This window comes from Lipophrys pholis, assembly GCF_963383615.2.
Source record: "Lipophrys pholis genome assembly, chromosome: 1".
In the NCBI taxonomy this organism is placed as follows: domain Eukaryota; kingdom Metazoa; phylum Chordata; class Actinopteri; order Blenniiformes; family Blenniidae; genus Lipophrys; species Lipophrys pholis.
Genome location: NC_137635.1, coordinates 35,663,983 through 35,682,482, shown reverse-complemented (window position 1 = coordinate 35,682,482; position 18,500 = coordinate 35,663,983). Strand labels below are relative to the sequence as shown.

Genomic DNA, 18,500 nt, shown 5'->3' with positions numbered 1-18,500 from the left:
GTACATACTGTGGCTGAAACAAACCATCACTTAAAATCACACAAACACACTACTTCAGCAAACGTTCAGTTCACTATTGTACTTTGAATATTCCAGCTCTTTGGCCCGTTTACACGGCAACGTTTCATGTGACGTCAAACCCGTTTGAAAAAATTGGGTGCGTTCACACTGTAGCAGCGGACACACTGACAACAATGTAGTTAGTATGCCGGGCCCCAGGAGAGCGCTGTTGCTTGATTTTGTAATGACACCACACAGACATGTGTGCATAGAACAATACGCTATAAACGTGAACAAAATCGAGAGAACCCGACATTCATATGGACCGATGACGAATCGGACGCTATCAGGGGTGAGTCTCAACTAGAAAACTACCGATATGGACAAAAAAACTAGAATAGTCATACCACGACGGTTCCGCCATGTTTGTTTACAGGCGCATGAGCAGAAGGAACAATTTTCAACAGGAAGAAGGAGGAGATATACGCATGCGCAGTAAGAGCGCTCCTGCAGTCTCTGCAGGGGGGAATAGCGATCGTGAACGAACCATTCGACTTTGGGAGCCACTGTAAAAACTTTGCGGATACAGTGTTGTGTAAACGGACCCCCTCAAAAGTGAACAAAGTTTTGCGGATACACTATTAGTCATTGTTGTGTAAACGGACCTGAAAATGTGGATTTCACACAGAGAGCAAGGCAGCAATAGACACAGTGTCTGATACTTGCTAAAATTAAGACATTTTGAACAAAAATGCATTAAAACAGTCAGGGTTTCTATTTCGTCCATTCAATATTGAAAGAATACATTAAACGGAGACTTCCTTTGGATAAACAGAGGAAACTGCTCTTCGAAGCAATTAATCTTTCATGCATCTATATGGTTTGAGAAATGAGGCATATTACACTTTAACACTATTGTTCCCTCAATTATCATTTTTGAACTCAATGACATAATGTGCAGGCTCATTTTACTCCATTAAGCAAGTCTGCCAACTCTCAGAGATCTTTCTACTTCATTCCAGCGTTTCGTCCTTTATAAAAAAAAACAACAAACCTGTTTGCTCCCAAAAGAAACATTTTCTCATCTAATAGAGGTAAAAAGAACAAATAGCTGGGTTGGACTAATTACTGTAGGAAACTAGCCAAAACATCTCGCTCTTTGCCTGTACTCTTTGCTCTCTCTTTTAGCACACACACACACACACACACACACACACACACACACACACACACACACACACACACACACACACACACACACACACACACACACACACACACACACACACACACACACACAACTCTCCTTTACTTGAGTTGACTTTTTCTCTCTTGAGATGCGACTACAGGGAGCGTTTCTATATGTCAGCTTTGCAAGACGGATGGTCGACATCTGCCACACGGCCTCTCTGGACATATTACCTGAGACACCAAACAATAACCTCCACACACACACACACACACACACACACACACACACACACACACACACACACACACACACACACACACACACACACACACACACACACACACACACACACACACACACACACACACACACACACACACACACACACAGAAATCACGCCGAGGCAGAGGCCTTGCCTGGCCTCAAACGGGCCTGCCAAGACCTGACCTTCTAGTTACGACCATGATCACCCCCATGGGCCCGGGTGGCATCTGGCAAGGTAATGTGTGTGTGTGTGTGTGTGTGTGAATGTGTCTGTGTGTGTGTGTGTGTGTGTGTGTGTGTGTGTGTGTGTGTGTGTGTGTGTGTGTGTGTGTGTGTGTGTGTGTGTGTGTGTGTGTGTGTGTGTGTGTGTGTGTGTGTGTGCGCACAGTGTGTGTCCTGCATCATGCGTGCTTGTATGCCTGCTTCCCTGCATGCGGGCATTGGCGACTCTGTTTGCATGTGTTCTCAGCGTCGTTTTGCTTGTGTGTACGGGTGTGTGCACGGGTGTGTGTGTACGTGTGTGTATATGTGTGTATTGTTGGCATGAAGAGCAATGCCACAAGGAGCCCAGGCAGCATCAGAAGGGCCAGTGTGCCCCCAGAGTTTGACCATCTGTGCGTTATTGGTTGTCATTAAGGTTTCTAATTCGGAGGTGTCTTGGGGATTAGCCAAACGAGGGCAGAAAATGTCATTACGCTGTTCCTCCTGCGGAGCTGCCGTGACCATATTTACATATTTATACACCTTAATTGTCTTTGCCTTGCTGCCGTGACATTGAGGCAGCCTGACTATGGTGCTAGAGGTGGAAAAAAAAATAAAATAAAATAAAGAAGAGGACAGAAAATAGAAAAAGGAAAATTATTTTTCGTTGATCAGTGAACACATTAGAGGCACATTTTAATAAATAACAGAAAAGCCAAACCGGAATAAGCAAACAACCAAGCCGCATTTGATTGGACTAAGAAACGTAAATTGTCTTTTAATGTTCCACATGTTTTCATATCTGAATTATAAGAGCTTCAATGAAAGCTTCTGAGGTGGAAAATGTCTCCAAAGCTGAATGAAATCAATGTGTATGACCTGAGGGATTATTTCTTATTTCTCAAATCGCGCCTGATTTGATTGGTTACTTTACTAATTAGCTCAAGGTTGCCAACTACTGCCAACAGGCAGTATCTAAAAGTCTGCATTATTGAAAATAGATACTGTATTTGACAGTATGACATTTACATTTTGACAAGCTTTTAATAGGGGAGTCCAAAAACACAGTAGTCAGAGGCAGGCTATAGTAGTGTGTGGTGGTGTTGTGTTTTCAGATAGTTGTTTTTGCATGTCAAGTGTGCATGTTTTCTCTGTGAGTGTGGGTTCTCCAGAGATATCCAGACCTCCTCCCCTTTGTCAGCAGACATGCATTTTTTAATGAGTGTGTGACTGTCTGTGTGTTGTCCCTGTGATTGCCTGGTCATGTGTCCACGGCGGGACAATCTGCAATCAGATAAAACTCAAATCGGTGAAGGGGGAACGGATGAATGAAAGGTTTGTTCATATTGCGTGACATGTTTGATGAGAGCTTGAGATTTTTTTCATATGCAACTTTTTAGTTTTACAGCCTCAGCTATGGTACACATTCTATTTACAGTGTTTCTGGAGTGACCACCTTTTTTTAAATTTTTTTTTTGTAGAAATATTTTATATATCTCTTCTTGCTTACTGCCGCACCAACACAAGCCTGCTGTAGACTCTGATAACTGCTCCTACTAGCACCACAGTCAACCAGCCCAAAGAGGAGCTTCACATGTAAACACATTTTCTCATGGCCTGTATCTTTAATAAAAGAAAAATGTTGAGCTTTTTTCATTGTGGTTGGAAATAAGAGGCAGTTGGAAGCTTGGTGACATTATGTGATGGTTAACAATTTAAACATCTTTATTCCATAAGACACCCAGGAGACCGTAATTGTAGGAAGAGATAAAAAAAATAAAAATCAAGTGCATTATTTCAAATGATGCCGCTCGATCTGTTTCTATATTGACTGCTGTGTTCACAATGAAAGAGGAGTCTACAAACAATTGCGAGGGGAAAACAAGAAAACAGGTGAGCCTGCTTGTTCTATTTCTAGTGTAATTAGAGAAGAAGTAGCTTCGGTGCTTTTACAGAGTATTCACTGTGGTAGAATCACACTTGTAATGTGTTGACACTCAGAAAGCAGCCCACAGAGGTGGCAGCGAGATCGTGGTATTACAGCCGCTCAGCACTTTAACACACTCATTATACCACGCAGGTGATTATGCGTATACCCGTTTCACGAGGTGGAAGCATCTTCTCTCCCACAACAATAGCTAATTTTTTGATCATAAATGAAAGCAAAAAAGCTAAAAAAAAAAGTAACCTCTGCTGCTCCGCCAGCGGGCAGCCGGCTCCTTTTTGGATTTTTGCTGGCACACTCCTCCAGTTTTAGCGAGCTCTGCCGATTCAGATTAGTGAACGACTACAATGGAGTTCTGGCTATCGGTCAGAATGAATGAACTCTTCGCCTGTAGACAGTCCATACAATGACACAGGAAACAGGGACAAGAATTAAGACAGTAAATTCAACAGGACCGAAGAAGGAAACTGTCTCGTGTTGACGTCCTCAATCAGGGAAAGAAAACTGGACATTTCAAGTGTCCGTTTTCTGACTGTAAAAGTGTAATCTGTATACTGAATAGTGCATCCACATGATTAGGTCATCAAGCAGACTGGCTGCCATCTGTCAGTCTATGGTAAACCTGCACTTGCTTCACAAATAGAACCGGATACGTACAGTATAGAGGGAGCAAATTTGGTCATTTTAGATGAGATTAGTTGTTTAGTTGTTATTAGTTGTTGTCTGTGATGGGGTCTCATCCTCCCTTATGGAACTGAAAGTCAAGGTTTGAGTTTCAGTTGACTGCAAATGTATATGTTATTATACCAGTATGAATGGACTTTTTTTCAGATACATAGATATGGGATAGACGGATTGAAAACAGAGAGTTAGATTTGCAGTGGCATCTGGTGGTGGTCAATAATGCAGTCGTGACAAGTGCAAGAGGGATGTCGGAGCAAAAAAATAATAAAGCTTTTTTTTTAAACGGTGGATAATACTGGAGGACTTGAATAAAGCTGGATGGTGTTAAAAAAAAGTTGGGTTTTTTTTCCAATTTAAATATGTTTTTAAATAAACACGTGGGCCCTCCCATCTCACATGGGACAGAGCTTAAAACAAAATAAAACAAAAAAATACTTACTTTTGGGCTGATATGACTCAACAATTGTACATGTACTATATTATATAGAGCCTATTTACCATATCGCCTCTCAAAAATAAAATCGTATTTTTAATGAAGTTAAAGCAAAAATATTTTCCTCATGCATTTTCATGTTAACATATTAAGAAATAGATCAAGGGCCGTTGGAAATGTTACCATGTTGGCCAATGATTTAATGCTGCAAAGACTGAACAATAGAATCTGTGGTTGGAGTACAGTCGTGGGGGTTTTGTTGTGTGGCGTTTGTGTTGCAACATGGAGTATGTGGGACTCACTGTTAACATTGAATGAACTCAGGATCCAAACATGTGATCCGGAGGAAACCTTGTTCTTCAAATTCAACCTGGCCAATGCATGTGTATGCTCACCAAATCGAACACAAGACACACCTTGATTTATGCATTCTCTACACATATACTGTGAACATTCCTGGTGGAGGGACGGTTTTTGAAAGAGAAAGGCCATTGTTCACACAAGCGGCAAACTTATTCAGGTGGAAGCAAGAGCAGAACAAGATTGCGAGTTTGGCTCTGTAAATAAAACCACTTTTTGTATATGAGGCGGATATTAGTCTGTGTCTGTTTGACTGCCTCCATGTTTTCACAACTGAGGTGGAGGGAGGGAAAATACTTAACAACCAACAGGCTCAGCCTGCAAAAGTGACTTCACAGGTCTTTGCAATCAGAGCCTTGGGGGGGAAACTATGAGTTGCCTGAGGCTTGAAGATTCACAAGACTCACTGAACTGTTTAAATTTTTTGCAGAGCTCGGTTTCCAACTGTGTGTGAAAACTATTATCTATTTTTTTCCTGTCATGTCACTTGAGTTAATTTCTCTTGATGTCTGTGCTTTGTTGCGTGACGAATAGTTGCAACATGCATAAACGTCGAGTACATTAAAACTAAACAACACCCAAAACTTTTTGGGGGGCTGAAACTTACCTTCAGGATACCATAAGAGAAGTGACTTTCAATTTCATGCATTTTCCATGCAGAAACGGCATCATATGTTTCTGTCATTTCTAAAGCTGGGAAGTCTTATTCTTGACCGAAAAACACTACAAACATTTGATGAATGGATTTTCTCAATTCAATTATCATATCTCATTTGACTTTGATCTAGTTTAAACTTCGTTTTTTCCTGACATGTTATTGTAGTTAGATTTTTAAAAAAAACTTTTTTTTAACTAAAATTAACAGGAGGCACTTCAATTATCCATCAAAGACTTTCACCTGCAGGAATGAAAAAAACCAAAGACAACCAGGCTCTCTTCAGGTATGACCACTACATGTAGCAGGAAAAATGTCCTCGTTGTCCACTGTGCGACATCAAAGCAGACGATGGCAAATAAAAAGAAAGGAGATAAAGCACAGCTACTGAGTGGGTGTTGTACTTTCTAAGCCCTTCGACAAAAGAAGTACATATCCTGTGGATTGCAGTGAGCTGCTGTCATCGTCTTGCTCCTCTCCCATCATAGGCTTCTGTTCCAAGCGACTCTGTTTTAATCCCTCATTTGTTTCAAGCAGAGGGAGGAAGGAATGAAGGTATGACAAGAACAGGAATGAGCGATCCCACACCAAATATCCTGATGAGACATCAAAAAACCTTACTTGGCTTTCACTGTGAGGGAAAATGTAATTCTCTTTTGAAAAAAGCTCCCTCTGCCAATAAAATGTTCTCCTACAACTTTCATACATACATACAGAGAGTTTGAGGTGAGATGCATTATAAAAGTATTTGTTACCTGATAATATCTATTATATTTACTACGTATTTATTGTCCCATTAAACGCCACAAATTCAGTAACTGCACTTATAATGATCACAGCTCTGCAGGTGCTGCTTCGAGTGCAGTCAGATCTTTGAGGTTTGGTAGTTTTTATACAGCCGGTGAGTAAATGAAGGGATGATAACAAAAGAGATGGAAGGGAGTGTGAGAGAAACTCAAGATGCCACAGTGGAGACATGAAGTCAAAATTAAAAGAAAGAGCAGGAACACTGATTCAGCGAGATAATGCAGAGACAAAGAAAAATCTGGAACAGCAAGAAAATATAGTCATCGTTTAACTTTTTAAAAATGTATGGTAATCAAAATCCAACTCGATTAAAAACAGAAGACGGGAAGAAAAACTGAATGCCAAATTGTGTTTTAATTTGTTGAAGATTTGTCACCAAGAGACATAATGACAGTTTTGTTAATTGGCCAATCTGCTCCCCTTTTTATTTAATTATTTTTTTATTTTTTTAACATGAACACAAGACTATTTTGAAATTTCAACATTTACACTTGCATGTCAGATGTGAACTGGTACAACAGTACTTTACAGTGTGTGTGTGTGTTTGTGCGTGTGCGTGTGTGTGTGTACATGAGCTTCAGGGCTGCCGAGGCTTTTTCCTTGCATGATTTTGTAAAAACATTTTGATGAAGAAATGAAAAATGTGTATGAAAACTGGCAATTGTTTCACTAAAACTTCCCTCTAGAGCTGCAGTCGAGACTTGCTATCGGTTTTACAAGATCACTATTTCCAAACCTTTGTAAACTAAGACAAGGGAGGTTATACCTTTAGTTGCATCTCAACAGCCATCAACGATAATATATTATGGTCCAGATTATAGGTATTTTATTTAACATAATGAGTGAACCATTTCTCTACATTTAACCCATCCTATTCATAGTTAACCCTCACTACACATACGAGGAGTGGTGCACTGCTGCAGTGCTCCTCAAACCTCACAAGCTTGCTTTTTTAACCGCCTTCTCACCACCGCCTCTAAACACGAAGGTTTGGCATTCAACCAAAAGTAATACATGGCATGAGGCACACCTCCCCCACACTTTAAAGACTCTTGGTGTACAACATCCACCACCTTCGATCACGGGATTCTTGATGAGCGACTTCAAGCTGCCGCCGCCGCCGTTGATGGCTTTGATTTGAGGAAATCTTGCTGATTTGTTGATGTGATTCTTAAAATAGCTGCAAATATAGGTAGTTTCTACTCCTGTGAACATGTTCCCCAGGTGCCTTTCTAAATAAAATGCTGCCTGGCTTGCGGTGAGCATCTCACTCTGCTATGGCAGTCAGTGATGAATGCTTCATGTGGCTCCAAGTTAACCAAGTTCGTACTGAAACACTCCCTGGAGCGTTGCCATCAATCAAAGCCTCTCCCAGGAGCTGTCAAGTGATTTTGTCGACTTTTTCCTCCCCTGCTACCATGTGCGGTTGTGCCACAACAATATCCGGCCCACCTCATTTGCTCCCATTACAGAGGCAGCTCTGGCTTTTACTTATTTCCCTTCCCGACGCCCCTGGGCAGCATATTCCACATACACTTCACTCTCCAGCCTCCCTTCAACCGCTTACTTATTCATCACAGATTCACCAAGCAGGCTTCTTAGCTGACAGCCACCAAATGTTATAAAAGGAAGTCGACCACAGACAGACAGACAGACAGAAGTGAGTGCTTTAGCAATGGGAGATACCGTCAGCATGAACTCGGCTTGCCCGAAGTCAAAGCAGGTTTTAAGCCGACAAATTTGGCAGAATTTTTAGTGAATTAGAGGAGGGGGTAGAAAGAAAGAAAGAAAAAAAAAAAAAGGAGGGATGCATTTTTACTTTCATTAGCCATTCTGTCCCTTTGGGCTCAAACACACAGTGCTCAGTGCATGAACTCCCGTCCCCTACCACACTCATCCATCCATTCACATTCACATTCACACACACACACACACACACACACACACACACACACACACACACACACACACACACACACACACACACACACACACACACACACACACACACACACACACACACACACACACACACACACACACACACACACACCCTCCTTCATCCTCCCTCCCCCTTCTTACACTCTACTTTTCTCATCTTCATCTCCTCTCTCATCTGTTCTCTCTCTCTCTCCATCTCTCCGTCTCTCCTCAGCGCATCATCCCAGGCTCTCCTCTTGTTTCCTACTTTCCCGTTTTCAGCCAATCGCTGCAGAAAGAGGTGTGGTTTTAACAACTGTGGGACGGACAGAGCCAGTTCAGGAGAGAGAGTGAGAGAGAGCGAGAGAGAGAGGGAGAGAGAGGTGCTGAAAAGAGACGCTTTCCTAAGCGTCTTGGAGAAGCAACGCCAGTCCTGACACTGAGTGATGACCGTGGCGCAGAGAGAGCCGGCGGACCGGGAATAAAATCGCGGAATAAAACACACATATACACTTACAGAGAGGAGCGTGCTCATTTCGTGTATACCTGCGCGTCTTCCCTCCGGCCGCAGGTGCGCTACTGCACCTGTAATTGGAGCCTTTTTTTCTGGGTGAGAGAAGTGACAGACGAAGATATCTTTCTGGGATTATTTCTTTTATTGCACAGCGTCCTGTGTTTTTTTCTCCCCCTCAGACACTTAAAGCAAACTTTATCAGCTCCTGCACCACCTGCAGTCACATTTCAACTCCAGGTTTTGAAGGAAGAGCCTAATTTGGAGGGGGGGTTATTCTCCATCAGAATATAAATTCGCGCTCTGCTCTTTCAGACTGATTTTTGAACGCGGATTACACTGGACAGCTTCTCCAGTCTATAGAAGAATTCCTTTAAACTCTCAACTTCAATGTTGTGACGAGAGACGGAGTCTCTCTATCTATCCCATCGCCGATTTGAACCCATTAATGAAGAGGACAATGCCTGGATTACTGCTGCCACCGTTCAACCTGCCCCGGGGAAGAGAGGCAGAGTGAGAGAAGGTAAAGAAGAGGAAGAGGTGAAGAAAGGAAGTCGGCGGCGCTTGGCTGCCGTCCACCACTTCGTTAGCGCCTTTGCTGGTCGGGCTCTCCAATCTCTCTTTTTTCTTTTCTGGATACGAGACAAACATCGAGACACACGGGGAGGACCAGCGTTCACACCCTGGGTAAGTTTGAGCGTGTTTTCACTCTGGTAAAGACAATAAAAGCGTGAGGGAGGGAGGGGAAGAAGTCAGTTTCGCCGCTGTGCGTTATCGTACCAGGCGCGTTTTTACGCGCAGCGCACTCCGCGCAAGACAATGCGGGATCAGGATGGTCAGTGACGCACGATCGATTAGAGAGGATGAGGAGGGGGACCGACAAGAATCTGATATCAGATGTTACTGATGGGAGGCTCGTTTATAACGTTTTTGCGTCGTTAGGGAGCTGCGCCTGTAAATCGTGACGTTTGGTGTCGGTATTTTGGTAAATAATGTTTTCTCCAAAGAGATCGCACGTGTCGGTAAATATTTGAAATGACATGTGGGTCTAATAGAAACCACCCATTCTTCTTGTCATACAGTGCTGTGTGCATATTCTTGATGCAAGTGCGATCAAATGGGCAGTTTTGAGTTGTGGATCCGCGTATCCGGCTCGTGCTCTGGAAACGTGCGTGTTGGCTCATTGTGGTTGCTATATTGCAGCGTAATACACATTTGCACATACATTTCTGATTCTGTGTGTGTGCGTGTCTTCTGCTGTCGACCCAGCAGTTTATTAATGTCAAATCATTTCATTCATGAACTAAAGTCGAACCTGACTTGTCCTTCAACCTCTGCTCTGCTTCATCTCACCAACGTGTACTGCTGCTCTCGCCTAACGCGTGTGTGTGTGCGCGCGCGCACGTGTGTGTGTTTTATTATTGCTCCATCATTCACCCCGAATGCCTGCTATGCACCGTGCAATTTCTCACAAATTCTCTGAACCATGTAAGCACAACATTTACCTGTCAGCTACTTTGTACTGCATGTGGCCATAGGAAATTCTAGAAGAGGAACTCCTGTCTCAGATTCACACTGAACATCCACCACCACACTACCTCGCTCCCCCCAAAAGAGGTCCTGTCAAACAAATCAAGGAGGAGGAAAAACTAGGTGAAAAGAGAGCACAATTCAAAGCCAGGAGAACTCCACAAACAATAGGTTGATTTTCAAACGCTGCCCCGATTAAATTATTATACTTATTTTCATGCATCAACATTTCAGATTCATCTGGAAAAAGATGGCTATTTCTGTCTTCATTGTGTACATATAGATGAATGTGAGATGTGCAGACACTACAGACATTTCTGTGATATACTGCAGCTGTGAGAGCATGTAAATGAAGGGCTGAGTGCATGACACACTGAGCTCTAATGACACATCGTTTAATGGCAGTGTAAGTGTACATCCATACTGACACAGGACTGGATTGAAAGCAAAAAGGAGCACTGAAAGCTCCAGCCAGTAATGAGTGCACAAGAAGTGTCCATTAGAGAATGCACTCAGGTGGCCGTGGAGGAGTTTCACAAGGCAAACTGTAAAACTTATTGTAAACTAGTATTTTGGTTTTTCCACTAAAGAAAAGGGCCTTGCACGGGTTTCCATGTTGAGCATCTGCAGAACTGTGCTTGATATACACATGGTTACTGTAAAATGGAAAGTATTAAGAGATAACAAATACTGAAATCAACATGTCTGCAACTAACATGACCTATTTTTCTCCTGTTGCATTTAACGTTCAATGAAACTTTCCAGTGAAATTTCCCATTAAGCACCAGTTTGACCCGGATTTCCTGGTACATGTTCAAGTCTTCCAAACTTGAACCACTGAGTTCAAAGCTGCTTATTAAAATATGTAGTCCACAATAAAGACATCTCAAGCACTTCCTTGATTCTTTTCAGAATGTTATATTCACAGGAAATCAAATCACTGTTTGAATATAAATATTTCGGTTTATCTCTTCGTGAGAGTGACACGAGAAAAATCTCACCTTTTTTCTGCCAAGTATGTCCAATGTGAATAAAATTCTAAGCAACTGTGATGACATGCTGATGCAATACATACAACTCAACTTTTTTCATTTGAATCTGACCTTACAGCTATCACATTACTAGATTACATCCTCTTCATACATCATCACATTTAAGTAATTAATTCAAGGTACTCCCACTTGGTGATATGCATGAATCTGAAACACTGAAATGATATAAATATATATCCTGTTTAAAAAAAAGGAGAGGTACATTTAGCATATAAGTGGCACATTGTGTTGAAATTGAAAAAAAGTAATTGTAGATGCTTTAGCACTTTGTTGAGTTTGATTCTTTTTGGAACAGAAAACTGAATAATAAGTTTTCAAAGCTTGGTGCAATTTTAAATGTCCTTAAAGGCTGAAAGATAAGAGTCAAAGAGAGTAATACTCCACAGTAATGGATAATGGATCTGTGACCCAGTACTAGCAAGTATTTAAGTCAGTATACACATTCACACTAACAGGTAAACGGGGGGGATCAATAAGGTACATAAAAGATGAGATTATGATTATGAAAAAAATATCTTAAGCCATGTTAACTAAATTTATGAAGGAAGTGGCTCAAAAAGTTTTACAGTGAGAACTCGGTTTATGTTTATTTTGCTGGCTCGGTGCTTTCTCAACACAAGTTATTTTGTTGCAAGCACATTAAACCAGGCCTGCTTATCGAATCACTGCCTGAAGCCCAGCATTAGACCACACATTAACTTCAACTTAGCCTGCATTACATGGGCAAATGGAAACTCTGTTGTTTCTTGCGTTGTTTTCAAATGCCGCTTTGCTGCTGTATGTCTTTCTGTTCAAGAAACGAAACCTTTGATTCACCCGTTTTACCTTCATGCATTCTCCCAGCCTAACAACATGCTCTCCGCAAAATCAAATAAGCACAAAATTAAGCCACTTCTTATTTTGCTCAGGACCCCGTGGAATCCTTTTAAAAGCCCCTCACAATCCTCCAGTTGGTACTTTTAAAAGTGGAGCTGAAGTGCAAAAATGAAGTTCCTCCGCGCACAAATTAGTTTGCATTCTTGTAATGATGCATCCCTGAACTAGATGGTCCTCTAAAGACACATTTCACAGCTAATAACTCCTTATAAGTTGTCTTCAAGGTGTCAGTTTTATTTCTCATAATTCTGTGGGTATTTCCTCCCATCAATTTACTGAAAGCACACGCAGCGGCAGAAAAAGACTTCACCCTGTGCTGGATTTGTTATTCAGCTCTTCTCATGTTTTGTCTTTTATTGTTTCATCCAAGGTGGCATAATTGAAAGAAAACTCATTTCTGGGCCAACAACTGGAGCTGGATGAAAAGAGCATCATCTAAATGTATGTAATGTGTACATAAATGCAAATGTTTCTACTGTGGAGGTTGACCCATGCGCATGATATAGCTATGCCCTTCAAACTAAGGACAGTTTGAGTTATTGAAAAAGAAGGTTTTTCAACTACTGACACATAATAGCCCACCTTCATATTTCCCACCAGCCTCATTTCTTGGCATCGTAATCTGTCCTTTTCAGCACAAACGATACACAAGCTTCGTCTGTAAATGAAGCCAGCCATGACTATGAAAATGTTGCTTTTCTCTATGAGCTGTGTATATGCGGATGATGTGATGGAAGATTTTAATTAGGCTAAGATGATCTCTGATGAAGATGTACAAAATAAGTGTAGAAACGATTAGTTAACTGCAAAGTTAACTGACTGAGAAATTCTAGACAATGTTCATTTATCTGAAAGCGATCCTGAAGAATTTATAGCCGATTATCATACTGATATAACACATTTGCTCTGTGTTGCCACAAATTGAACAATGACAGAAATAAACCATAAGCCAGTATTATATGGCACAAAAAAGTATTTGGTCAATGGAAAGTAAAAAAAAGACAAAGTCATGGCAAGATATCTTCAGATTAATTATGTTTGCAAAAGGGAGAACTGGGATTGAGATGGGCTCATGTTTCGGAAAAGACACGCATCAGATTTTGTGGGGGGAGTTAGGCTTTGCAATTTAATACAGAGAAAGTGGCGGCATATGGACTTTCTCTTTGGACAGAGCCAGCCTCAATGTTTTCTTGCTGTCAGTCTTCATGCTAACCAAAGATATTTTTTATGACTCTACCTTTCTGTTTATTCCAGTGATGTGAGCGTGCTATTGATCTCCAGAGCGTGGGGGGGGAAAAAAAAAAGAAGCTAATTTCTGATAACGTCAAAATAAGCCCTTTTAATTTCCTGTCATTTGCTTCCGGTAACCTTTAAAGCGGCTGTATGTATGTGGTAAAGTGTTAAAGCCATGAGAGACGTATAGCTATCTCAACACTTGCGGAGCTTTGATCTTTAACTGTTGGTAGACAAAGACAATTCATCGGAAAGTGGGCCTGAAATGAGACGAACCCTCTAATTTTGTAAAATGGGTAATCTTGATGACTGTTACATAGAACTCTGGACTATAACTTTTTGCATCTTTTGACAGCCACGCACTGTCAACTCGGCCAAACTGAGGCTTTCAATTACAACCACAATATAAAGACAAATTAGTAGCTCTATAAAATAATCAATCTTCTTCCTATGAAGGGAAGACAGGTCAGCCATTAAAAAGTTGTCACATTACTTTGATAAGTTACATATGAGGCCTCCCACAAAGCCAACCCTGGTGCTATAATATAGGTAGTTTAAAGTTGCATGGTTGTGCTTCTGCAGCTAATTGCATTTAATTTTCACAATTATTTGATTTTTGATTGGATATAAGATATGGTTAGCGCTAAATCATCGATTTGTCCACATAAATTTGTATCCCACTTAGTCTGCATTTGTCTTCCGAATATGGAGAGCGACGGAGCCCTGAAATCCATCTTCCCTGTAACTTTTTCCAGCTCTTGTGAGTTGATCGCAGGCTGACTGAGCGAGGTAAGCTCTCTCTCTATCCAATTCTGGGTTGACCCCAGAGTTTTTACCCAGTTGGCCATACCTGGTCAAGCCGGGGCGGGGGGGGGGGGGGGGGGGGGGGGGGGGGGGTCGGGGGGCAGGACGGCACCGACCCACCTGAAATGGCTGCTTCTCACTGCGGAGGAGTAGCAGTTCTAGTTTGAGTTCAATCTTGGCGGTGCCAGGAAAAGTCATTTCAACTGCTCGTATCCGTGATCCTCTTCTTTTGGTCATGACCCAAGTTCATTACTGGAGGTGAGGTTCGGGGTGTCGACAGACTGGTAAACAGAAACTTTGCCTCATGGCTCAGCTTCCTCTTCATCACAACAGTCTGGCAAATGCATTGCCGCTGCTGCTTGCACCAGTCTGTGACTGATGTCACAGTCGCTCTTCTTATCGTCATAAATAACACAAAAAATATACTTACATTTAAAACGCTCAACGATTTATTAATATTAGTTAGCAGTTGAATATGTTTGGCTATTCCCTTGATTAACCTTTTCAAACCTTTAAATTGGGCTATATACTATTTTTCAGCCAAGAATTAAACAGTTGTGGAAACAATATAAATGCCACTGTCTTTCTGACTTTGTGAAACATTTGTGTTGTACATTTGCTGGATGGACCAATTTTGTTGTTTCCTTTCACTGTCCTTCCACAACCTTATTTCAAAATGAATGCTCTGTGATATGTCAGTAATACTTCAGCCACTTATATGTTGTTGAGCGAGTTCTAACCTGAATAGTAAACCCCCCCCCCAAAAAAAACAGACTTGCTTGTCTCAGTCTTCAGAAACAAATTCAAATATCATTTGAAAAGGGCTCACTTGGCAACCATGAAACGTAAAAAAACAACAATAAATATTTCACAATCAATCTCATCCCCTTTCAAAAAGACAACAACTGTTCAGAAAGTAACTGGAAGATCGTCTTTTGTTTTTAGTGATCTATTAATTCAAGCAGCCAGAATACTGAGCTTTCTCAACTCTCTATTCAAGGCCGAGATTTTACTTTATCTTCTCCTTTTTTTTTGCCCGTCATTAAAAAACAGTACCTCCAGGGAACAAAAAAAAAAAAAAAAAAAGATGAAACAATAGCTCTCAACATCAGCAGCACTTGCTGCTTCTTCAGTCTGCAGCTCCGACACGCCTCTCGTGGCAAACATCGGATATGTGCCTGGCTTCAGTTGCTTGTTCAAGGCAAAACAGGGGAGCATTGGAGTGGAGGGAGGGAGGAACATGAAAGGCAGTTAAACTCAGTTCTCTCTCTCCTCTTGGCCCTTTCTCCTCCTCTCTTTGTACATCAAAGTGCTTGTCTCTTTGTAAGGAAAAGCCACATGCATCCCACTACAGCTGTAGTAGGAGGGGATGTGGAGAATTGGCCTGAGTGAGCAGTGTGAGTGCGCCATTGTTCCCCATATGTACATTAATCCTGATCCAATGTTAACCGCAGCAGTCCAAAGCCTCGCTGACATTTCAATCTACACAGGGGGTGTATAAGAGTCAGGGGGCATTTGTGTTTGTGTTGTGCATGTGGGTGTGGTGTTTTTAATACCCCTTTCTTACCACTGCATGAAAAAAATAAACACTGCTGTCTTTTTTTTATTTAATCCACAGGATTTTTTTATTTATTTATTTATTTTTTATAAGCTGCTTCCAAATATTCTCTTGGACTAAGCTATTGAGTTGTGTGGAAAAATGTCTGTCACATTAATGAGTTTTTCTTTGGAAAAATCAGTTTGAGGGATTGATCTGTGGGTCCCTGTAAGAAGCCAGTTGGGGAATTGCTTTGTAGACTTGTGTTCCAGCAAAGTTAAGTAGAAAACGTGCACGAAGTGCCGACTTTTCCCATCCGAGTTTTGCCACTAAACTAAATGAGTGAGCTTTGAGAAGCTCAGTAGAAAGTGGAAGTCCCAAGAGGACACTTAGTTTTGTTGATCATCCATACCACCCAAGAAATGTTTTTAAACTTGAAAAATTCGACCAATTTTTCCTCAGCTTGAACCATTTTCATTTACCGCTTATTGTTGGTATAACATTCTGGGTTTTTGTTTGATGTATTTGCAGATGCACTTCACTGGGGTTTGGGAGCTATGCCGATGAATATAATATGATTGAAGCTTGTCAGCCGGAAGAGATTTAACAAGACATTTGGAGTAGTCCACTAATCTATAGGCAGGACTGAGATATGACGACCCTGGATTTGCTTGATCTTTTGCATCGCCGTGCAAGTGACTTAAAAGCTTTCATCCAGGCTTGTTGAATTGATCTCAGCTAACGGACAGCCCACAAACATCTCAACTCGGCTGGACCAGTAAATTCACACAATATATTATTCATTTCAACTACTTTTCAACATTTTTAGTCTTGAAATGTTTTCAATAGTAACAGACACAATGGTAACATTTGTCTTATTCTGAACAGAAGTTGTGAGATTGATCTTACGTCTCTCCTCGAATCGGAATAGTGTGACCCCCAGTGGACAAATTAGAAACATCATTTACTTTAATCAAAAAAAAAAGAAAAAGAAAATACAGCTAAATGCCATCATGCAGGTCCAATGTTTAGCATCATGTTTGACACATTTGCTTCAATGACATATTTTCCACTGGCCATATGCGTGAAAGCTTTCCTGAGGGACTTTCCGCACAATGCCATTTGCAGCATCTGCAAAACAGATGTTGTCTTTACTTCTACTGTAATTTTTTGGCTTCAGCACTTCTATTCTCCACAAACAAAAAAAACCCTCCCTTTGTTGTGAAGTCTCCAGGATTTCGCACAACAAACGTTACAGTATCATGCCACTGTGTTTACTCAAGCAACCCGCCGCTGAAAAAGCTCCCATTGCTATTTTTCTGCGTCTTGTCAGTGATAAAAACTCTAAAAATGGACACGCATTTGCATAAAAATGTAGCACATTGTTGCTTTAACTTCATGTATAAATGATGCGGACTGTAAAAACCTGTCACCCAGGCCCCTGTCAGTCGAGGGAAGAAGGAACATTAAGGAACACCAAACTCTCTTCTGCGCCAAAGTGGTAAATTATTTATAAGTTATCTTCCACTACAATGTCTGATGAATGCGCAAGAATCTCTTTCTCTCACCTTCTGCTCATCAAGGCTTTCCTTCACCTCGTCTCCACTTGCTGTCAATGATTAGAAAAGACACCAAGTGGCGAGAAATACAGTGATTCTAAGTTACAGCATTGATCCTCATATTGAACTATATCATGCAGATTAATTGGCTCTGACATTCAAACTCTCCATTGATTTTTGTTGTTGTTGTTGTTTTACTGTTGCTGTTAAAGGAGATTTACCCCCCCCCCCCCCCCTCCACACACACACCCACCCACACACACTTTCTGTGACATATTCATGAACACACACACACACACACACAAGCTGCTGTAAGCCAAGCAGGTTACACAGATGAAATCTACCAATTGTATTTTCCTGACCCACTTTATCAGCATTCATGTACGCAGTGGTTGTGCAGGCATTTACTCGTGCCTCCTTGGTGCAAGATAGAGGCGGGATGGAGTCTTGATAGTATGAAGAATGCCAAAGAGAGAGCATAGCCACTTATGCATTACTCTATATTCATGTTGTTTTACGTCATGCATGGAGGGCAGTGAATTTGCCGACCGTGCTGAAGAAAAAGAAAACATTCAAACAGCTTGTCTTTCACATCAGTAAGATATTCCTTGGCCCCAGAATACATTTAAAATCCAAACACCGTCCTTATTCCCTTCAGATCGAGCGGGTTGCTTCAAAGCAGGATGAAGCTGAACGGTTGGGTGCGCTTATTAAAAACCTATCACGCAGCTGCATCGGCCTAGCAGACACCGGTGAGAACATCTGGGAAGACACGATAATAGCCTTCCTGCCCGTTTAGACGTGCCCCCACAGCCCCCACTGGAAGCATGTGTCGCCATGATTACGTGCGTGTGAAGGTGTGGAGCAGAAATGTGGAACCTGTGGAGCAATGAATATCGATTTTATTCTTTGTTCACCTGTAGATTAAAAAAAATAA

At 41.4% G+C, this 18,500-nt stretch overlaps 1 protein-coding gene across 1 annotated transcript in view; it reads left to right on the top strand.

Annotated features, from left to right (window-relative positions):
- Positions 1 to 8,825: 8,825 nt before the first annotated feature.
- brinp2 (bone morphogenetic protein/retinoic acid inducible neural-specific 2) overlaps positions 8,826 to 18,500 on the top strand; it is a 209,032-nt gene continuing 199,357 nt past the window's right edge. Inside the window, exons 1-2 of the mRNA XM_080486630.1 lie at positions 8,826 to 9,659; positions 12,801 to 12,871. The gene's annotated coding sequence lies outside the window, so the exon portion shown is untranslated. The remainder of the gene's footprint in view (positions 9,660 to 12,800; positions 12,872 to 18,500) is intronic.